The sequence below is a fragment of the Carettochelys insculpta genome, chromosome 5 (genome assembly GCF_033958435.1).
Source record: "Carettochelys insculpta isolate YL-2023 chromosome 5, ASM3395843v1, whole genome shotgun sequence".
NCBI lineage: Eukaryota > Metazoa > Chordata > Testudines > Carettochelyidae > Carettochelys > Carettochelys insculpta.
The window spans coordinates 74,490,048-74,513,886 of record NC_134141.1 but is presented as its reverse complement, the minus strand read 5'-3'; the positions used below and the strand labels follow the sequence as shown (position 1 = coordinate 74,513,886).

Below are 23,839 nucleotides of genomic sequence, written 5' to 3'. Positions count from 1 at the left end.
AAAAAAAAGACATTTAAAAAAAATCTTTATGTAAGAAAATAACCCCACTTAAAAATTCTAGGAGATATGAATACATAGGTACATGAGTAAGTTATGTATGTGAAAACAAACAATTATAAACCTTTTGTGTGATAGTGTGATTGTGACTTCATTTAAAAGGTACTTATATACTCATTTCTGTGAAAATTTAAAAAAATCTAAAAATTACATGTTGAGTATATCCTGAATTAGGTATGTTGTTGATATGAATGTAATGCTCACTGCAATGTATAAAAAGTGGAGGTTTTGGTTTTTTTTTAAATTTCTGAAATGATAAGATTCAGTTAATAGATTAGATTAGACGTCAAATGTAGAGGCTGGTTTTCACTTGTTTTTGTTTTTGAAGATTATTCCTACACTTAACTTTTATTGGCTCAGGGAATTAGATAGCAAATGCTAATGTTGCTGAACCTTGAAAATCTTTTATTTTATCACTTTCAATCCATCTTTAATATTTAACATTCATCTTATTATAGACTGAAATTGTGCAATGCATGTGCTGTTTCCACACAGTTTTAAAGTTCAATGCACAGTCACAATTCTGAGGAGAGATTTCACACATTTATGGAAAATAAGGCATTTTTGCAGTAAAGTTGCAAAGTGTGAAAGAATTCTTGTTTTATCTGCCTTACTTATCATGTTTATGAGTTATTTTGCCTGGAAGTAAATTGACAAGTTGTCAATGAACAATAGACAGTGCCTCAGCTAGGCTTTTCACAGGTTTGGATGCCTTTGGGCAAAAGGACTAAATCTGTAGTTTGCAATATAGCATATGGAGTACGGAAAAAAGTGGCAATGGGGTGAGAGACATTAACTGAGAAATTCATGTATGCTGATCTCTAACCAATCTATTTGGTGTAGAGTTTATGAATTCATGTATTAGTGCTCTACACTAACTGTTGGGAACAAGTTTTCAGTTTACACATAATGACCCAGTTCCAGTTATTCCTGAAACACTGCTGGCCTACTGTGTCATATTAAATAACTTTATTTTTCACCACAAGCAATGTCACATACATCTTTAATAATAAAGCTCTGTTTTAAAAACAATATACAGCTACTATATAATTTTGCTCCAATACTTTTGCAGCAATCACTCTAATTAACATACCACTTTATATCTCTATCTTTGCCCTCATTAGTAGTATACCCTCTTGAGATATAAAGGATGTTGTACATTTTACGATGAGATAAAGATGATTTCAATTGCACAGGCAGTAGTAAGAGAAACATCACTCTTTTCTCCTTTACACAGTATCATATTTTTCAAGAGACCCTGATGCACAAGGATGAAAAATGTGATGCCAAAAAGCTTTCTGAGTTTCCACATATTCTTAAAAAATGTTTTCTATGGCAAAGTGTAAGCACAAATTTAGGAAGATTCAAAAAGTGAATGAGATGAAGGAAACTATTCAAGTAGAAAGAGAATTTCTTTCAGCAAAAAATAATCTCATCTTAACTGACTGCCTACTGTATTCTTTCCATTCACTGGAGAGCTGTTAAAGCATGGAAGCCACATTAAAAACTGCATTATGTTTGCATGACCAAGGACAAATTCATTCGTCATTAGATTTTCTTTTTTCTTATCCAAGTGCTGCACAGAGTATGTTTCGCTGTGGAACACTTACAATGAGCTGCTGGAAATGCTGAACTTCTTACCCAGGACACATTTATGTAGTTTAGGAGCAGTACAGTGAGCAATTAGTATATGAACTAATGCTAGGAGCAATAAGAGTGATGATAAACGACCAATGAAAGGACACTAAACTATACTAGTTACCACACTTAATTAAGAGACAATTGTGTTAGTTGCTTGATGTCAGTAACTTACATCTGACAAGAAGGGCAAGTAGCCTATTTTAGTTATCAGCATGGGCAGTGGAAGTGTAAGTCAAGCAAGAGAGGTTACAGACTATAAATATAGCCTATTATGTAATGCTGTAGTCAACCTGAGGAAAACATGAATGCATTATGTTTTAATGTCTTAGAATCTTTTCAATTATTAATGATCAGGCAGAATAATTTGGTACTATACTGGAATATTTTTTTGACTTTAATTATGTGTATGTAGCAAAGAAGCATTTTTTCTGTATTTTGCATGTCAGGTCAGCAGTTTGAATAACAAAAGGCCTGTGCCCTATGCTCTCATTTTTAACTGATTTGCAAAGAGCATCACTAAATGATATAGAAAGCACCTCGCTTTTTAAGCTCGCTGCTCTCCTGACAACTACCAAATCTGGATTCATTAAACTTGAATAAAGACGATCAAAATTCAGGTTGTCTTGTACAATTCTGCATATTCACTCTGCTTTGGTGAAAATTATGCATCTCATAAAACCAAGTCTAGCCTGATCATAAACCTGAGAACTCTATTTCTTCCAAAAACAGGTTAGATCACTCCCAGTAAAAATAGTTGAGTAGAAATTTTAAAGGAAACTTTAAATTGAGTCATTTTTCATGAGGGGGTTTAAAGTACTTTTGGGTACTGTACTTGCCTATGAATATAGCTCCCACCTTTTATGGTTTTACAATTTTCCTTATTTCAAACAATATTTCTCTCTCCTGTGCTAGGCAAGACCTTCTCAAACAACAGAGAAAAAGGATGGTTTGATAATACAAAGAAAAATTTGAAATTTACTCTTCTCAGAGTATGAAAATATCCCTAATGCAGAGAACCAGTGCAAAGCCCTCCACACCACTTATTTGTCAGGAACCACAGCAACAGATAAGAGGCTGGCCCGGAAGACAGATGAGTTGGTTGTTGTCTGGGTGCAAGCAGCGGTGAGGCATATATGAGGATCCATTCCCCCACGCAGCCAGCGCAGTGGAACTACAGATACAATTCCAGTCTGGTGGCAGCTGCCCAGTAGTTCTGCATGCTGGGATTAGGAAATAAATTTCATTTACTCAATATGGCCATATTTGGCCTGCACAGAGCTTTAAGCAGGAATTAATTTTGCCCAAAGTGCTGTCACATGCAACAAGTAAAGAGATGAGAAAAACAGACAGTTATATTTTTCCTCTAATTAATTGTGTTCATTCATGGTCATCCTATGTGTCATTTTTGTAACAATAGTCAGTTGAAAAGATGCCCTGCTGAAGTTGCAGTCAATCCTTTTACCAGGTTTCCAGATTGTACTTGAATAAGCTATTCTGCCTTTTCAGTTTAATAAATCAAATAGATATTCTGTAGCTATAGACTTTCTCTCTCTCTCCTCCCTGCAATATTATATTCTGTTTAAAAAAATACTGAAATATATTACTTCCTGACTTAGACAGGATGGATTTACAGTAAGAAAAACAAGATTAGCAAAGCAGTAATAATCTCTTTACTCCATTCCTTCAGATTAAACTAGAAATAGCCATAATTATGCTATACTCTGCTATGGTCATTGCAATGGATGCACAAACTCCTTTATTTTTCCTGTGCATTCGTTGACAACTTTTCAAATATAACAGAAAGACCTGCCTTGTTATAGTTGTTTTCTTATGCCACGGCTAAGTTTTCCTTAATTATTTCTCCAATTCTGTCAGCAGTGTTATTGCCCCACTAGTTTAAAGGTTAAACAAAGCACCAAATCTGTCAAAGTGAGTGAAATCAACTGGTGAAGAGCTATCAGAAAGTAATCAGTGCTAATAGGTACATAATGGCTAACAGTGGGCTGTTTGCACTCAGATACATCATAGCAGACAGAACACAGGCTTCGCTGAAGTCACAGTGAAGGAAAATATGGAGTACTCCAGCCAGTTTGTGGTTAAAAACAAATGGAGAAACATATTTTTCCCCTAGACAAAAGGCCTCTGAAACTACATACACTTCTAAGATCATAGTTACTGCTGTGGCTGCTAAAGCTAAGTCATAATTTGTGAATTAATCAAATTTGTTGTATTAATTCTCATGTGCGCAGCGGAGAAAAGTACCTGTAAAAAATTACTATCTTATTGCAACCCCCCTTTGGACAGAACCTATAAGAAACTTAAGTACAGGAGTGTCAGGGGCTCAGGGCAGAAATTTGGTGGGGGGTGGATGTGGGGGAGCTCAGAGCAGGGGGTTGGGAGGTGGGGGGTCCCTCAGGGCAGGGGATGGGGATATAGGAATCAAGGTAGGGTGGAGGGCTCAGGCGGAGTGGTGTGGCGGGAACTCAGTGCTCGGAGTGTTGCCATCATGATGCCCAGCTGCCCAAGTACCCAGATTGGGCTGCATGTGCTGTGGCTGCACAGCCCAGGGTCCCAACAGCATCCAGATAACCCTCCCCAGCCACTCAGTCTCTTACTGCTGTGCCATATCAGGGGACGATGGCTTACTTTCACTTTTGCAAGTGGGGATAAAAATATGAACTTTGGTAAGCATTTGGGGGGATAAAAGTGTAAATAGAGCTTAGGGTATATAAAGGCTTAAACTTCTGACTCTAAAATAATGTAATGAAAGCTTCCAAAATGTTTCATAGACTATTTCTTTTTCTTCAAGATCAATTGTGTGGCTCAGCAGTTCCCGGGGTTTATATGCAAAATATGTCTGCTGCCTGTGTTTTTGCCTGCCTCGGTGATGCTGGGGTAGATGCCTGCAAATCTTCAGGACTAATCCAGGCAGATAGATGCTTTATGTCTCCTGCAGGATATTGAAACAAAAGCAGTCAAGTAGCACTTTAAAGCCTAGCAAAATAGTTTATTAGGATATTGAGTGGCTGAAATTCCTACTTTAGTCAGTGGGCGCTCAGGCAGCTCAGCACCTTGCACAATACAGCCCTTACCTATTATATTATGTTTGGACTAATTTCTCTGTGAATTCTTCCAGACGGTGCATAACAGGAGATAAATGTTGGAATGTATGAGGAATGGTTTGCTCACCATTTACTCTCTTAGGTTTAAATAGTGCATAAGCTTTGAGTGGGCCCTCTCTGCAGAGTGAATTTCCCCCTTGTTTACAGAAACAGCTTTTCAACTAGAGGTTTTATTCGGCCATTACAAGCATGCTTGTGCCTTGGATTTTTGCATTATTTGTAGAAATGTGTGTCACTTGGTAGAGCTCTAGTGTAATTAATTTGATTTGTTTGATTTGTTTTGCTTTTCAGGAAACTTGCCTAGCATGTGGGATAAGAGATAGGTGAGTATTTGCAATAGGCAGCAGACATGGAAAGAAGGAAAGAGCATCTTTCCCAAGGTTAGTAAATTTCACAAACTCCCCTCTGATTTTTTTTAATTAAACTTTTCTTAGGCATCTTCCACTTGCACTACCAATTACTCTATACCACATCATCATTTGGCTAACTTCTGGGGCTTGTGTTTTCATATGGATTAACTGTTCTGGACTAAATTCTCCAATATGTTTTCCTTTCACATGAGACAGGTATGTCTTCTCTTTCCTTCAGTGCTGTACATTTGGAGTCAAGGTTTGGCTGTAAAGGTTTGAGTGATTATCAATGTTCCCTCTGGTCTTTTCCATCTGTGTGCGGAATCATGCACTGAGGCATGTGTGAATGTGCACCACCAGCACAAAAAAAAAAAACCTAGCTGTGGGTTCTCTGTTAATCTGCACATTTTACAGGAAATGCTAGTGATTATCCCTGTTTCACAAACCTACAAAAATAACCTGAAAGATTCATGAAATCTGATTTCTTCAATGATAACGTCAAACACTTCTGCTTCTGGGCTTGGCCGATCCTGCACTTCCTGCTAGGTGTTTTTCTCCTTACTTGCACACTTGTATGAAACAACACACTTGTGTTCTCCCCCTTTCAAATGAAATTCCATGTCTATGGAAGGATTGAGACTTATTCTCTGTTTAGAATGGGATGTTCTATTGTGTTCCCCTGTTCTGTCTTCAGTTGTTTTGTCTGCATTATAGTCTACCCACATGAGGAAACCACTTTGAATAATGGGAATCAACAGTACATTTGTTTAAAAAAACATTGTTTAAAACTAGTAAAAGACTATATCATGACATAAGAATCCCCATAAAGGATCAGACCAGAGGTCCATTAAGTCCAGTATCCTGTCTCTGACAGTACCCAATACCAGCCAGAGGCTTTTAAGGAAGGTTGAACAACCCTGTAGAAGGCAGATGTGGGCTCATGTACCCCCTACATTAAGTCTCAGCCTTGTTTCTGATAGTTAAACATTGACTTAAGTCCTGAAGCACAAGGTTTAATATCCCTTCCATGTATTATTGCTCCTTCTAATAACTCTGGATAATATTGATATCCACATAGATATCCCTTTTTGAATCTTGCATTCTTGGCCGCAGTGCTTTCCTCTGACAATGACTATCACAGTTATGTGGGGGGAAAAGGTCCTTTATCTATTTGGAATGTCCATTTAATTGAGTGTCTTTCCATTTAATGGAATGTCGTCTTTTCTGTGTTATGAGACAAGGAAAACAGAAACTCCTTTTCTACTTTCTCTTGACCATTTGTTACTATAGGGCTGTGTCTACACTAGCTCCCTGCTTCGAAAGGAGCATGGTAAGTAGGGTGTCAGGAGATTATTAATGAAGTGCTGCAGTGCATATGCAGCACTTCATTAAGCTAATTCTCCTGGGTGGCAACCTCAAAAAGCCAGCTTCCGTGTAGCTGTGGCTAACCTGCGGCTACTTCGAAGTGCCTGGGAAACTTCAAAGTTCCTTTACTTTGGGAACTTTACAAAATTTTGAAGAGTAAAGGGACTTCAAAGTTGCCCAGGAACTTCAAAGTAGCCGTGGATTAGCCATGGCTACATGGAAGCTGGCACTTTGAAGTTGCCACAGGGGAGAATTAGCTTAATGAAGTGCTGCATTTGCACTGCAACACTTTATTAATAAACTCACAACACCCTACTTACCATCCTCCCTTTGAAGTAGGGAGCTAGTGTAGACACAGCCTAGATTGTTTATCATACCCCCTTTAAATTTGTTTCCTTTTTAAGGTTACCAATCCCTGCATATGAGAGTTTCCCAAACCCTTCTTCATTCTCATCCCTCTTCTTTGAATCCTCACCCAATTCTCCACTATCTGCTTTGAGATGAGCAGTACTACACAGAGTATTCCACATAAATCCCCATCCCTGGTTTTGCATGATAATATTCTTTGTGTTGTTCTCCTTCCCAAACCTCATGCATTTTATTCCAAGTTCTCTCTTGGTGGGGTGTGTGTGTGTGCGTGTGTGTGCGTGGACATCTGTCGCAGGAGTCAGCAACCCCTGGAACCCATGCCAGGAGTGGCACACAAGCTGATTTTCATCAGCATGTGAGACAGGAGCTCAGACTACCCCTTTTCCTCCATGCAGCTGGGAGTTTGCTCAAAGCCTGTAGATTAACGAAAGACCAGCTAATGTGACCAACCACTATCTGAATGGTAAAGCTCTGCATCTTCATTTATTTGTTTGTTTGTTTGTTTTGTTTATTAATGAAGCTGGTGTAAGTAGGACTATTAGTGACTTTTAAAAGTATCACCTTTATACTCAGATCCATACATAGAGGTCAAAAGGTCACATTTCAGCAATCCGCCTCAGAAAGGTGGCTAACCCCTAGCATAGTATATATGCGGGTTGGGAAGTGCTTCAGCTCCCTGGCTGGGATGTTAGATGCCAAATTTAAGCTGAAACACATTCTAACTACTGAGTTATAAACCCCTGAAAATAGGTGTTTAACATGGAAATATCAATACCCTAAATTATAATGGTACACAAAGCAACGTCATCACTCATGCATAAAGGACATACAAGAAGCCAAAGTATTCAAGGTTTAGGCTTTGACTGTAATATACGTCTAAGAGGTCCAGTTTTAGCAAAAGCTTGCTGCACAATTGTGAGTCTGATCTGTGAAAGCAGAACACTGCAAGGTTTGCAGCAAAAACTGAAATATACCAGTTCAAGGTGATGTTGCAGAATGAAGTGTGGAGCCACTGTTACCAAAGCCCAGTTGATTTTTTTCAGGATAAATTGTATCAAAGTTTCTAGCAACAAATTAGTGTAATGCATGTGTTATATTTAGCAAAAGAAAGAAATACACTTCACTACGTCTTTCAAGTGAGATACCTTCTGAAGGTGAATTGAAATGTTTAATAAAAACAAATTTAATCTTTTTAAAGAACCAAAATCAAGCCCTCCCCTATTCCTAGACTGAATGTTTTCTGAAAGCAAGAAAATTTGAGGAAGGGAGCTAGATCCTTACAGCTAAAAATGGAGAGAAAAAAGAAAAGAAAAGAAAGCGCCTTAGGACAATACACATGTAAATCAGTTGCTCTTTTGTTTGCCTACCAAGTAACTGAAGACATCATCAAGGCCCAGATTTTTAAAGGTATTTAGGCTTAGGCTTTGACGGTTGTTGAAAATTAGACTTCTCAGGGCCTACATACCTCTTGAAATTAGTTGTTGTCTCTTAAAACATGATTGCAGCAATGACTAATCGCCTTTAAAAATCTGGGGCTCAGATTTGAAGCAGTGTAAAGAAAATAGTTTACTTCTCTATTATAAGTACTTTCAGTCTCACTGCAGACCTGTCAAATAATTAACTAAATACAAAGGTAACTGAATCAGAGAGATTGAATGATTTGCCAAAGCCACCAGGGAAATCTGTGTTGTGGATTTAGAATTTAGCAATTCCTTGTCCTTTGTTCTGTTCTCAGACTACTAGATCCTGCCTTGTTACCGTGTGTTCTCATCCACTGCTTCAGGAGAACCGTGTTTTATCTAAAATAATGATAGGGAAAAAATCTCCTTAGTGTATCTTCAACAGGTATTTATTTATAAAATTTGGGGTCAGTTTCATCTGTCACATTTTTTTGTTGAGCATGCTACGTATCAGATAATGGGTCAATTTGCCCATTTTTATGTAAAAAATCAAACACTCAGATGAAAATGTAGCTCTGTAGATGGGTATGCACTTATAGCGTGGATGGTATAGAATCTCAAATTATATCCATCTTTTCAAATAAAATGCATTTTAGTTCACCTTTAACTTACTGCTGCTTATGGTTGTTTAGAACAAAAATGTTAATACAAAAAGAAGTTGGGGAGGGGATTAAATCCTTTGATCCTCCTCCCTCATCTTAATGTTTCAGTGGGCTTAATGTCTCCTAATACTACACGTTTCTGCAGGAATTCTTTCTCAATCATGGAATGTGTCTTTTGCCCTTGAGCACATTCTATGGTATCTAAAAATAGTCCAAAGCATGTTTCATAGGTCATTTCGGACGGTCACCTTATGACTGGTTTTTATAAATAAGGGCTCTGGGGTCAAACCTGTCTTTTCTTTGAAGAGGTTAGAAGGTTTCACCCTGAAAGCAACACCAGTCCTGAGTCTAGAAAACCAGTTCCCAAAAGGATTCTGTGGGCAAGTGCCTTTAAATAGCTAAGAGTGAGAGAAATGGCACAGCAAATGTCAGCTTACATAAATCCAGAATAGAAAAGATGAGAAAATAGTGTCCTTTTTACAAGGGCAGCAACACTAAAATGCTTAAAAAAAAAAAACTTTAATGAAATAAAACAAACATAACAAAAAGCTGGCTTACATGGTCACACACACAAAAAAAAAAGCTTCAGTGAAGTCTTTCGGCTTCTCTGTTCAAATTAGACCTGTTGAACACACAGGAAAGAACAATCTGCCTGTATTTGAAGTGCTTTGCTATAAATTCAAACCCTTTTTTAAAATTCTCTCTGAATTTACATTTAAGGATGGATTTGAGAGGATTCTACTTTCATTTTCCTGGTGCTATTCTGTTCATTCAGGAATTGCAGCAGTAAGATGTCCAAGTCATTAATAACAAGTAAAAATGCAGAAATCACATGAGAAACTCATTTAAGGGGGCTTTGGATTAAATTTGACCTTTAAAGCCTATTGCTGAACCCAATGCCAAACAATTAAGCGCTTGCTCATTCCTGGCCAGAAGTCTCATAACACAGCTTTAAGAAAGAGCAGATACTTAGAGTTCTGCAGCTTGATAGTCTACTTGTCATTATGATGAAGACTGAGGGGATAAAAGTGTTTAGGATTTAATACAGGAGGGCAGGGGAACAGTTTTTACAGAAATTGCAATGGTGAACAAGCTGTTCAATTAATACTCAATCTGTAGTGAAAAGTGCATATTTTTCCCAACCTTCACAACACTGTAGATGCTCATAAATCCTATAAAGACGCTTTAAAAGGCACTTAAGCACAGTTGCATTAATACAAATATTTTAATCATTTATATGTATTGTTGAGGTTCAGTCACATTTCAGCCTAATACATCTTTTACACAGCATATCATCCTTAAGTAGCACTCTTAAGTAAACACTGATATTATGGTTAGGTGGGGATAAAGGTCACTATTTTCAAGATGAAAATTCAAAGACTCTTGACATCTGAATAGTCATTTAGCCAGCTTCTCTGGGTAAAAATGCAACACAGAAATCCATCATATGGATTTTCATTGTAACATTTTATAAAATCACTAGATTATTGTGCAATTTATCCAATATTTATTAACATGCAAGTTTCTGTTAGAGCTGCAGATGATGGTGGAGGATACATCCCAATCTGATGAACTGTAAAATGAAAACACAAGGATCTGTAAGTGTTCTTTTGAGAGAGAAATAATTTAAGAAATGATTTAAAAAATGCAAGGGGGCTGAACTAGGCATAATTTGAGAACAGATGTATCTTCTGAAAGCTTCAAGACCAGACAGCTTATCTTATTTTAAGGATTGTTTTCATGCCAATATGCATGCCTTGTAGGACAGGATATCATATCATTTGGAAAGAAAAGTTATGCAAAGTCAGAATAACTCTGAGAAGGGCAAGAAACAGATTTCTTCAAGCTATGTACCTCCAGGGCATAGGTCTCTCTTTGCAAACGTGCTCTTTGTTTGGGTTCAGATCAACACAATTCTAATACCACTTGAGCCAGGACTGGCACTTTAGATCTCATACAAGTCTTTATTAAATTTAAGAAAAACTAAAAGCTAAGTGTATACCCTTCCCTTGAAGAAAGATTCAACTATGTATGGAAGAAAATGAATAACTTAAATGATGACAAGCAAACTGCAGTTCCACAAAAGAATCTGGGGACAGCACAGCAAACTCACAATACATGTAATTAGTAAACCATAGAACGACAAAAATGCACACAACTCTCCCAACCTCACCCTATATTTCTCTTCCCCTGTCTCTATCTGGAAAATATTGCTGCTTTTAGGTAACTCCTACAGCTTGCAGGGTACACAAACATCCCAATAAGAACAACCACAGCAAAGTTCTCAAAGATCTCTGTGGGAGTTTGGTGGAAAAGGCAATTACTAAAAGCATAGACAAATGGAACAATTTTTTTAAAGGGCTTGCTGATTTTGTGTCTTTTGGTTTTTGGGTACCCAGTTTGACATTCCTGTTTTTCAGATGTCGTAGGTGTTGAAATTAATGAGAGCTGTGGCTATTCTGTGCCTCTGAAAATTAGACCTAAAGAATCTCGTGTCAGCAACCATGCTGTGGCACTCCTTCTGCCCAAGTGTGGTGCACTGTCTAGGCTCACATAACCTAGAAAGATTGTTAGCCTCTTCCTGGCACCCCACAGCCTGAAACCCCTTTCTTCACCCTTAAGGAATGGATGAGCTGGATCACCTGGTAGTATCATATGAGGGAGAAATGAGTCCAGGAGAGCTGGCTATGTTTTATAGAAGGCTTATTGTGGATGCAGGAACAAACTGTCCCAATGTGCAGAAAGAAGAGCAAATATGGAAGGCAACCAGCTTGGCTTAACAGAAAAATCTTCAGTGAGTTTAACAACAAAAAGGAAGCTTACAAGAAAGGGAAACTTGAACAGATGACTAGGAAGGAGTGTAAAAATCAGGGCTTTTTTTTTTTTTAGTACCAGAGCATGCCAATACAGAGTACTGGCACCTCCGCAGCCCCAGCCGTGGGATCTCCACCCAGGTGGTGGGGGACCCCGCCAGCCCCACGGCTGACAGCCAGCTGAGGCAGAGATCCATGCTGGCAGCTCCAGCCCTAGGCACCCAGCCAGGGAACCCCAGCAGCCCAGGGGCTAGAATCCAGCTGGGACACGGAGCCCCACCAGCATCTCCAGACCTAGGGACCCAGCCAGGGCCAGGGGGACCCCAGCAGCCCCAGGGCTGGGAGTTGGCTGGGGTGTAGAGCCCAGCCAGCAGCTCCAGCCAAGGAGCAGGGTCCCCAGCAGCCCCGCAGCAAGGAACCGGCTGGGGTTTGGAGCCCTGCTGGCAGCCCCAGCTGCAAGAACCAGTGGTCGGTGGAGCCAGATGAGTCCCAGCTCCTCTGCTTTTACAAAAAAACACTGGTAAAAATAACGCTGAAGCATGCAGGGGTGTAATCAAGAAGTCCAAAGCATAATTGGAGTCATAACTAGCAATGGTGGTAAAGGGTAACAAACCCTCCCCCACCATCTGTGACACAAGCTATCCTAGTAAAAGCTCAGTATTTACAGAAGGGGCTTTTGCTGGGACATTGCTATTGATCAGAGATCAGCATAGGTATGATGGCAGTAGTGTGCTATAGTCTGAAGCATAGATATGGCACTTTCATAAACTGACACAAGTGTCCCCCTGAGTACATAACCAGATGGAAATAAGAGCTGTGGGGGAGAGAGAGGAACTGGCTTCCCAACAAGGAAAGAATGGAAAATTACCCAATTATCATCATGCAGCAGGACAGGGAACATTTCTCCCAGGCACAATGACATCCCAAGACTAACACACTCCAGTGTTCCCAGGAATGTTTTGAGCCTCTCTAATTTTTTTTTTGTCTGACATTTTGTGAAGTTCACTTCTTGAAACGTCGCAAAACATCTGCAATACTTGAAGTGAAGCAGGAGTCAAACAACCCTACAGACTAATCAAACAACTTTCAGTGAATCAGCCCTATGTGATGGGGTGTGTGTCTGCCCACTGAATCATACCACACAAAAAAGCATAGCTCGAAAAAATGAGCCCTTCCCAAAGGTCATTAACCATCAACAATGGCAAATTAAAGAAATGGTATAAAACTAGCTTCTCTTTTTTGACCCACTAAACCTGTAGTTTCATAGCAATTAAGAAACACGCCAAACAGTAATGGGCATTGTTCATTATGTCTAAATAGCACCGTGGCAGCACAACACCACACTTAGCTACTCAGTTTATAGGTGGTGTCTGTTTTCTGATAGCTTACATTGGAAGTGAAAGTCATCTTCATTGTGATCTTATCTTGACAATGTCAGATACTTAGTCCCAATGCATCAGTGTCATTCACCCAGCAGTAATGCCGCTATTAGCTACTGCTAGATTTAGCCTTCAGAAGCTCCTCATTGTTTGACAAGTTAGAGAAGGTAAAGCAGTGATTGTACTAGTAACTGGAGAGCTACAACTCCATCCCTGGAGGTGATCTTGTCCTCAGACTAAGCCCTGGTCAACCCCAAGTACAACACCTTTAACTGGCAGTGTGGTTGTTATTACTGCTGCTGCTACAGCTCCTCCACAGACACATATTCAGGAAGGACACAGATGTAAAGGAAATTAGAACAATGTGGCACAGAGATGAAATGCTGTTACTTTTTCTGATGAGGGCATGTTTTGTGTATGGTGCCTCTGTTTTTAGGCTTAGCCTCTTGCTTTCTATTCTATTTTGCTCCTTCCACAGTTTTTAGAGCCATTAAATAAATTTAAAAAACAAAGTTTACTACAGTGCACTGTGTAATCACTAAGTACGTCCCATCTTTCTTCTGTTTGCTGCCCTCCTCACTTACCTTCTCCCTAAAAAAAATAAAAAGAAGGCGGGAAAAAAGGCAGGCTTGACAGATACAGAGTCTGCGGTCGCATGTCCCCCAGACCCAGGCTTACTTTGTTGTGTAGATATAGCATTGCTTATCAAACTGGGGAGTTATTAACTCAAGCACTACTATGATGGTGCCTTGTGGAGATGAAAGCACTGTCTCAAGTAGATGGCATCCAGATCATTTAAGGCTTTAAGATTTTATAGTCTCTATCAGAACCTGAGACTTCCTGTCAACTATTTGATTTCTACAATGCAGACCTCCGAGGTCTGCTACTATGCACTATGTTAAAAAGCAATTAGAGGGTTTGTGTCATTCATCACCAGTCATGAAATTTGAAGGGGTAGAACATCATTCAAAGATTCTTAGGCAAGCAGGGGTGCTAGAATACACCCTGTTGGACCAATTGAGGATTGAGCCTAAGATGAACTACAGCCAGAGACAGATAAGGGCAGAGAGAGACCCCATTGGACTGGGTTTTTTTACATCTATTGACTGTGTGACTCAGCTGGAGGCCTGAATCATTGAAAATCTGCTTTTGGAAGTGAGTTACCTAAGGGGGAGCATCCCAAGCAATGCAGTTAGAGAGCCAGGGCAAGCATACACACACCCCAATAGGGATTGCTCATGTGAGGTGAGTGGCTCTGCCACAATAGGTAACATAAATTCTTGACCACTCTGCTGTCACTTTTGCCCAAATTCATCTTAAAAGGGCTGGGCATCTGCAACTATTCAGAGACTTGGCAAATAAGGGAGCTGCCTTTTTCCTGTCACAGCTCCCATCCTCCACAAGTCACTGTGATTGTTGAATGGGCAAACCACCTACCCATCCGTCTAACTTAGCCAAAGACACCATGTAAGTGTGACAAAGAAGTAAATTACTATATGTAACAGGGATACCTGGGCTCCTGTCTCTGCTGACAGAAGTTTTTGTCAGAAGATACCTTCCAGTAAAACTTCTGTCAATGGATTCCTCTGTTGATCTGCTCTGAGAGTGCACCAGCAAATCTGGAGGCACCGCACCAGTTCTGACTAGTGGGATCAGCTGGTCACAGGGCAGTGGACGACCCAGCAGTGGCTCCAGAACTTCAGCATGCAGAAGGCCATGGTCATGGAGCTCTGCCTGGCTCTACCCTGCCCTCTCCCTCTGTAACTTCAGATCATTGCTCCTTGTTCTGCCATCTGTCACCACTGAGAACAGTCTCTCCCCATCCTCTTTAGAGCCGCCTTTCAGAAAGATGAAGACCGCTAACAAAATCACCCCTCAGTCTTCTCTTCTGCAAAACTAAATAAGCCCAAATCTCTCAGCTTCTCCTCAGAGGTCATGCACTCTAGACTCCTAATCATTTTCTTTGCCCTCTGCTGAAATCTCTCCAGTGCATCCACATCCTTTCTATACTGGGAGGCTCAGAACTGGACACAATACTCCAGATGAGGCCTCACCAGAGCCGAGTACAGGGGAATAATAACTTCCCTAGAACTGCTGGAAATACTTCTGCTAATGCACCCCATTATGCCATTAGCCTTCTTGGCTACAAGGGCACATTTTTAACTCAACTTACCTAAAACAGCTCCATTTCTCCCAAGCAGAAGTACTACCTATTCTGAGTTCCATTATTTCCCATATCTGCATTCCAGAGGAAGCAGGAGCTATTACAGTATGTTTGGGGCTTCTTCATACACGTCTGACTACTTTATAACTTCATGGCTGAGTGGGAGGGGATGGATAACTGCAAAGTCATTCACATTTATACATCTCAGGTTCCCCCTCAGAAGTGGAAGCTGCCACTAAGAATATGAAGCACACAAAACTCAAAACACTTGTTTGTGACTGAAAAGAGCCAACCATGGCTAACAGCCAAGCAGGCTGTGCAATAGAAACTCCTGCTTTCTACTGTATGATGACTGGAAAGCTTTCCATTAAACTTGATTTAACAATTGCATTCAAGAGGTTGCAAGCACCATTTTACCAGGCTTATTTAAGGTATGTTTTATTGAAAAATCATGTGATGGTTATATAAAATGTAATTACTATGAATTTATTAAAGACATTAAGTATCGACAAGTGTAATCTAAAATCAGTGTAGAGTTAAAAATAAATAATTCAACTCCAGCTGGGTGTTTACATTTCTAAACACCTTATCAATTTAGTAGTCTCAACCAGGCTTTGATGTTAACAGTTCAGTGAGTTAAAAGGGAGCGATTACTGCTCCTTTTGTTTGACAAGGGACAATTTTCTATTTAAGGCTGCCTTTGCCTTCATTACATAATCACTGTTGCTTGGTACACAGCATGACCAAGTCTGTAGATGCCTTGGGTGGCTTTCTAAGGATGCTTTAACAGCTGCCTGTGCCTGTTTTGTTTTTTACTTTAACAGTAACACCCAAAGCCTTACATTTCTGTGTTGAAAAATTTAGAACTTTGATGGATGGGCTCTGACCAGCAGAGTTACCAGCTGCCAGTATGGGTTTGCATATTCACTAACGGAGGGCTGTTGATGAAATTATTTATAGGCAAGAGTTTCCAATTAGGATGGAACTAATGGAGCAACCAACTGTAGAGTCTTAAGGAACCAGGAAAATAATAGATCTATAATTTTCTAGTGATTCTATCCGCTACCTACCTATACTAAGAGAACTGGATAGTTCTATTCTGGGCTGCTGCATAAAGATCCTGATTCTGCTTCAGTGAAGTCAATTGACAAGCTTCCATTGTCTTTCTATGGCAAAGGATTGGGCCCAGATCTTTATGTAACACAAGTATATTTATGTTTACTATAATTAAGAGGGAATGGAAGAAAGTTTTTAAATAGAATCAGCTGTTGGGATCCTCAGAAGCTAAATAGAACTTTGAATATAAATTTATAAGAGCTACAAAGATCCAAGCATGGCGCGTAGTAACTTTCAGTGTGCACATAGGTGCCAACTTTCCGTTCCACTGTGGGAGGAGGCAGGAGTTGCTAGAAACCAACCCATCTCAGGATCTCCCCTCACTCCATCTCTTCCCCAACCTACATCCCCACTCCACCCTTCCCCTGAGTGTGCCACATTCCAGATCCTCCCATGCCCTTCTAGAGCTTTCTGAATGTTGCTAATCAGCTGGGAGGCTGTGGGAGGAATAGCTCAGCCAGACCAACAGCAGGCATGAGGCATAGGGGCCTTGTGGCAGAGAGGAAGCTTGGTTGTTGGCCAGTGCACAGCACCCTCTAATTTTCCCCAAGTTGCACCAGTCCCCAAACATGTGTATATGTAACTCCTATAACAGCAACGAAGGGCCCTGTGGCACCTTATAGACTAACAGAAAAGTTTTGAGCATGAGCTTTCGTGAGCACAGACTCACTTCATCAGATGCTGGTCTTGGAAATCTGCAGGGCCAGGTATAAATAAGCCAGAGCAAGGGTGGGGATAACAAGGTTAGCTCAGTCAGCAAGGGTGAGGCTTACTACCAGCAGTTGATCTGGAGGTGTGAACACCAAGGGAGGGGAAGCACACCTCCAGATCAACTGCTGGTGGTAAGCCTCACCCTTGCTGACTGAGCTAACCTTGTTATCCCCACCCTTGCTCTGGCTTATTTATACCTGGCCCTGCAGATTTCCAAGACCAGCATCTGATGAAGTGAGTCTGTGCTCACGAAACCTCATGCTCAAAACTTTTCTGTTAGTCTATAAGGTGCCACAGGACCCTTCGTTGCTGTTACAGATCCAGACTAACATGGCTACCCCTCCGATGTAACTCCTATGATACTAAATGGTAGTCTAGAAATTTTATTTGTGTGATATATAATAAACACTATATTCTAATCTGCAACCAAGTGTTCTGCCACTTCTGATGGTAAAAAGAATGAGTGAAATAACTCTCCCCAAAACTTTGTTCTAAGCCCAAACCAAACCTTTCCTCAAGGTCCAGAAATGTTCCTTTAACTTCTATGTTCATTTATCATGCTGCTTCCAGAGTAGACATAGAAGCACAACAGAAAAAGTTGAAATATTTTAAGAGAGGAAGTTCCCCTGGTATTTGAACCCCTAATAAAAATCTCACCAGAGAACCTGATTTGGTGACATTTCCAGCCAAATTTAAGGCAAAAGACTTTTAGATACAATTTAAGAACACATGTGAACTTGAGTGCATACCTGAACTGTTCCTCCAAAAATTTTGCAGTTCATTCGTCCACAGTTGCTGTGTAAGCCTCCTAATTTGAAAGATGTACAGTGTGCTGATGGTATTGTCTAGCCAATATACTCCAGTCAAGGAACACACTTTTTTTATATATTGGGAAAAATTAATGTGTCTATGAGATTTGCATAGTACAGTCAGCCTGTGTAGCAGGCCTCTGAATAGAAAATGTTTATAAAGATAAGCAATGTGAGATTATTTTGTCTAAAAGAAGTACAATGCTACACAAAACCTAGTTGAGTTTTTACCAAAAGCTGACCCAGACTTACTCAAAACATAGCACTGACTTTCTTCAAAGGAATCAAATAGATGATCTGAGCTCTTGTCTAGCCTCAGTTTACAGATCTATGCATTCATATGCACAGCATGATTCATAGAATCATAGAACACTAGGGCTGGAAGGGACCTCGAGAGGCCATCGAGTCCAGCCCCCTGCCCCAATGGTAAACTCCATTACCATATTTGTGCTCACTTAAATTTAAAATGCTCTTTCCATAATTCTAAGAATTACTGTGATCATTTAATGTCCAATATTAATAATATCTGTTTGCTCGTTTAACAAACTGATGGTGATGTTTATTTCACATTTGCTATCGTCACAGCTAAAAGGGAAAAAAACACAGTAAATTGCAGGAACTAGCAGCAGTGCGTGTGGATTTTGAATATGTAGGTCTTGCAACTGTAATAAATAGTTTTTGAAAGAAAGAGGTCATTTCAATTCTTATCGTAGAAAACTGTTCATACAGTATAAACCTTGCATTTGCATTGGAACTACACAAACATGGCTAATTACCATGATAATATATTAAGATAACAATAGCTTTCAAAAGCTGCTGAAATAAACACAAAACATAAAGTAAAATAAGGCAACTTCAGCATACTGAACTTCTGACCTTGGAAAGACCTGAAAATTAAAGAGACATTGACAACTTGAAATATAGTCTGTTTAAAAGAATGAGTTAAACATTGCTACATGCACTACGTCTGTCCCTGAAACCCTCTGCCAATTTTGGAAGGTTTACAATCACTTTATATATTTGTCTTTCCTCTTTTTATCAGTGAGAGGCCCCCCTCCCTTTTGGAAGGAGCATGTAAATGCAGTTGTTCAAAAATGTTAATGAGGTGCTGATATGAACATTTGCATAATAGCAGGCACTCACCACATCAAAAGTGATGCTTTTGAAATGTAAAATACCCATGAAGATGGGGTTCCTTCGAAAGGAAGCCCCACTTTTGAAAGATTAGAAAAGAGTTGTTATCGCGAGAGGCAATGCTTTTGAGCAATGTGTGTGCACTTGGGGAAACTGAGGCACAACACAAATTTTTTATTTTTTTCTGATTTTTTGCCTCCAAGACACTTAACCACACCCTTAGAGATGCTGGTGGAGTGTCTCACTGGATTTTACCCCGCAACCTAGTGCGCTGTACACGGTGGTTGCTTCCAATGGGGTTTACAGGGTTGTGCTAGGATCTAAGTCAATGTTGCTGAACGCTGTCTGCCCTGAAAGAATGAGTGAGTCTCTTTTTAAGGTACAACCAAAAGGAATTTTATTAAGAGGAAAGGTTTTACCAACTGGGATGGACCTGAGTTGACAAACTATAGGTTCTTCCCTTCTTTCTACCAGCCTCTTAGCACAGAGTTTGTTTATTTATAAGACCAACCCTTAATTTATGTATAGCTGCAATGAGCAGCACCCTTAGAGTGTCCTGCTACTTACAGTGGCTCCCAGGAATCCCATGGAGTCTTCACTGCGTGCTGTAAGGGGAAAGCAGTTAAGCACAATATTACAAGACTTCCTCTTTTTAAGAGGCACCAGTTAATGGCTAGGTACCCTGCTGTGGCGTGTTATCCACTTACAAGCAGGGGGGAGAACCGCGAGGCTCTCAACCTTATTCCAGAACCACCTCTTACGATGATCTGGGTGCTCAACCTCCCTCTCGAACAGGGGGGAGCAGATGGAATGGGACTGCCTCCTACGACAGTTCCTGAGGTTTAGGGGTCGCCTCTTACAACGACTCCCTGAAGTGGACTGCCTGGCCAACGGCTTGTCCTAAATGGAAAACACCTTCCTGGTAATTTTCAAGTTCAATATCTGTCCCTATTACGGGCCAGTCCAAATTAATCCTTGCCTTTTACTGGCAAAGTAAATTATGCTTTTGCAATGCTTTGAGGGTTACAGAAGTCTCGGGCTGGCTATAAATAGCGCCCCCTGTGCTTTACATAGGCTATCAGAAACAAAGGGTTACAGATTGAATTGTATTGGCAGAACTGGGGCAGTCCCAGCCTACCACCTATAGCACCTTGCTGCTACTGCTTAACACATCCAGCAACAGGCGAAGATGCAACAACAGGTATAAAACATACACATTAACCAGGTCATTTACAAGTACATTTGTTTGTTACCTCTCCTTCCTAAGCTCTGTTTCCAGGCGCTGGGCCTGCGATCACTTCTGTCAGGAGCGAGGAAGGTATGGCTGTACAGGCGCGTTTTTACAGCACCGCGCTGGCCTGATAGGAAAGAGGATGGAAGAAGAAACCCAGGAGGAAAAGAACCAACTTGGTCCACAAAAACCTCCTGTACAAATTTGCAGGCAAGCGAGCAAATTTGTAGTGATTTCAAGACGGCCTTTAGTTCTCCCCACCGGCCACGGCAATAGTCAATGGGGAGAAGGGCAGGACCGCTGCTGCGGTTTGTCCCTGTCACCGGGCACACGCTTAGTAGGTGGTGCCTCCGGCCGGAACGAACCCTCTGGCTAGACCGGAGCCTTTAAAATGGTGGTGATCAGGAGCTCTTCTTTGTCCCTCGCTGGCTATGGGCGCAAAGTCCGAGTTCCTGAAGGCGTCCTCTTCGGGTCTTCGATGTCCCTCGGTGTCTGGGGTACGACGACTGACACGAGGCTTGTCACCTTCTTTTCTTCTTTCTTCTCCAGCTCTTTCCAGGTCCGGATCCCGAACAAGAGTGAGCCCAGGGCACTCAGGCTCCTAACTTTATAGGACCTGTGAGGACCTGTTTGAAGTCCATGTTGCATTTTGATTGCCATGGCAACCAGCAAAGTCCTGAGTTACATATGTATGAAGGATTGAAAACTAACCAATTGAACACTAGAATTTTAAACTATAACTCATAAATATTAACTACCTCTCATGAATATTAACACCAACTGTCATTTGCAACCGTTGCTGCTGTTTACTCTGGTTCTGGAAAGTTCTATGGTGTTCTTCAAGGGGGATTTTTGCAATGAGGGTTTATAAAGCAGTTTTATGGGCCTGATAGGGAATAAAGCCATGAATTAAACAACACAGATGTTTAAATGCTCAGTTCCTAAGGCTTTTGGTTAAGATGTGGGGAGAAACACAGACACCACAGCCCATGGCCAGGGACATATCAAGCACCTCAGATGAGGATATTTCAACAGTTATTTCTCAGAAAATAAATGTGTTTAAAATATTCAAACCTGATTATTATAAGTTGAATCTCCCTTTATATTTCCATAAGCCTATTGCATATGAACTGAGGATATTCCACTACTTCAGAGAATTAGTATGGATTACTCTGCAAATCAAGAGAAGAAAGTGGGAATGGCTTGGCCACACACTCAGAAAACCATCATCCACCATAGTCTGTCAAGCTCTCAAATGGAACCCACAAGGAAAATGCAAAGCAGGAAGACATCAGAGAACATGTAGAAGATCTACTGTGATTGAAGGACAACAACTGCGGTATTCCTAGAGTCAGCTAGAAGTTTTGTCCTGAGAGGAGGACACTTGTAGATGACCTATGCTCCACTCAGAGTATAGGTATGGATTAGACGCCAAAAGGAGACGTGTTCAGGTCCAAAATTGCAATTTTGAAAAAGTTATTGAATATTGTTAAAAAGCAAGTGTGTGTGTTGTCTGAATTTATATCTACCGACAATGGAGAAAATTGGTTATTATAATCAACTGAAACTTAACAGGTCCTAAATTAATCAAATGTGAAAATACAAATTGAAATCTTTCAGGCATTTGGGATTATAGCCTATAAAGAAAAGAGCAGTACCAGTTTCAGAGCCACCCATGAACACAAAGCAACTCAACAATATTTGGTTGAAACTCAAAAATCTGTTTCACTGGAATTTCCAGCAACTCAGAATTTTCTTTCATTCCAAATTGGAACAAAGTCAAAATTTTCAAACTTATTGCAACATGAAAATTGTAAAATAATTTGAGTGAGAAATATTAAAATCATCATTCATTTTTGTATGAGCAGCATGTACAATTCTCTAAATTTTAATCTATACTGTTGCAAAATGAGAGGCATCTGTCCCACCCCAGCTGGATCTCCAGGGCTAAAGCTACCAGCGGAGCTCCCTACCCCAATCATCTCCCAGCCCCAGGGCTGCTGGGTTCCCCCAGATCCCCCAGGATGGAGCTGCCAGCTCCTGGTCCCAGGGTTGCTGTCAGAGTTTCTCATCCCAGCCAGCTCCCAGATCCAGGGCACTGAGTTTCCCCTGGCCCAGGCCCTGGTCCCATCCAGATCCCCAGGGCTGGAGCTGCCAAGCTTCCCCTGACCCAGTCCACTGACTGGAGAGGCTAGGAAAGCTCTGCACCCCAGCTAGCTGCTGGCCACAGGGCTGCTGGAGTTCCCATGGCCCAGAGCTGCTGACAGATCTCTGCACCTGCTGGCTCCCAGCCCCGAGGCTGCCAGGGTTTTCCCGGCCCTGGTTGGATCCTCAGGGCTAGAGCTGCCAGCGACCTCCTGCTTGGTAACCACCACAAAGGGGCTGGCCCTACTAGTATAGTATAAAACTAAAAATGAAACTTGTCACCTTTTGTTGAAACAAAGCATTTCCTCTCAAAAACTCTTGATGAATGAAATCGATACATTCCTGCAAAACATAGCAGTTTCTTCAATCAGCATTTTCCAATAATAAGCTGTCAACCACAGCTATTGAGCCTGTACTCACAAAAAGTAGATTGTGTAGAAGTCTAACGCTTTCTCAGCTAGCAGAATCAAAATCTGCAGCAGGGTCCACTTCCTTCTTCTGAACAACTTCTACCAACATGCTTCATTCCTGACCTAGAGGGATATTGGAAGTGACAATTCTGCACGTATGCCAATTCAGTCATTAGTCTCTGAAATAAGGTGTGTAATTAGTGCAGTTGTGATGTATCCAATACATTTTAGCATGACACTGTTCACATTAGCTATGTCTACACATGAAGCCTACATTGAAGTAGCTTATTTCGATGTACCGATATCGAAATAGGTTATTTCGATGAATAATGTCTACACATCCTCCAGGGCTGGCAACATCGACATTCAACATTGACGTTGCGCAGCACCACATCGAACTAGGTGCTGCAAGGGAACGTCTACACACCAAAGTAGCACACATCAAAATAAGGGTGCCAGGCACAGCTGCAGACAGGGTCACAGGGCGGACTCAACAGCAAGCCGCTCCCTTAAAGGGCCCCTCCCAGACACAGTTGCACTAAACAACACAAGATCCACAGAGCCAACAACTGGTTGCAGACCCTGTGCATGCAGCATGGATTCCCAGCTGCAGCAGCAGCAGCCAGAAGCCCTGGGCTAAGGGCTGCTGCACACGGTGACCATAGAGCCCCGCAGGGGCTGGAGAGAGAGCGTCTCTCAACCCCTCAGCTGATGGCCACCATGGCGGACCCCGCTATTTTGATGTTGTGGGACGCGGATCGTCTACACGTGCCCTACTTCGACGTTCACCTTCGAAGTAGGGCGCTATTCCCATCCCCTCATGGGGTTAGCGGCTTCGACATCTTGCTGCCTAACGTCGATGTTAGCATCGAAATAGCGCCCAACACGTGTAGCCGTGACGGGCGCTATTTCGAAGTTAGTGCCGCTACTTCGAAGTAGCGTGCACGTGTAGACACGGCTC

The 23,839-nt window shown here is 41.1% G+C and overlaps 1 long non-coding RNA gene across 1 annotated transcript; it reads left to right on the top strand.

The window, feature by feature from the left end:
- Window positions 1–7,340: 7,340 nt before the first annotated feature.
- LOC142013652 (uncharacterized) lies at window positions 7,341–21,495 on the top strand. Its single transcript, XR_012645747.1, has 3 exons — window positions 7,341–7,367; window positions 10,499–10,564; window positions 21,439–21,495. It is a non-coding gene; the product is annotated as an uncharacterized LOC142013652 (long non-coding RNA).
- The last annotated feature ends 2,344 nt before the right edge of the window (window positions 21,496–23,839 follow it).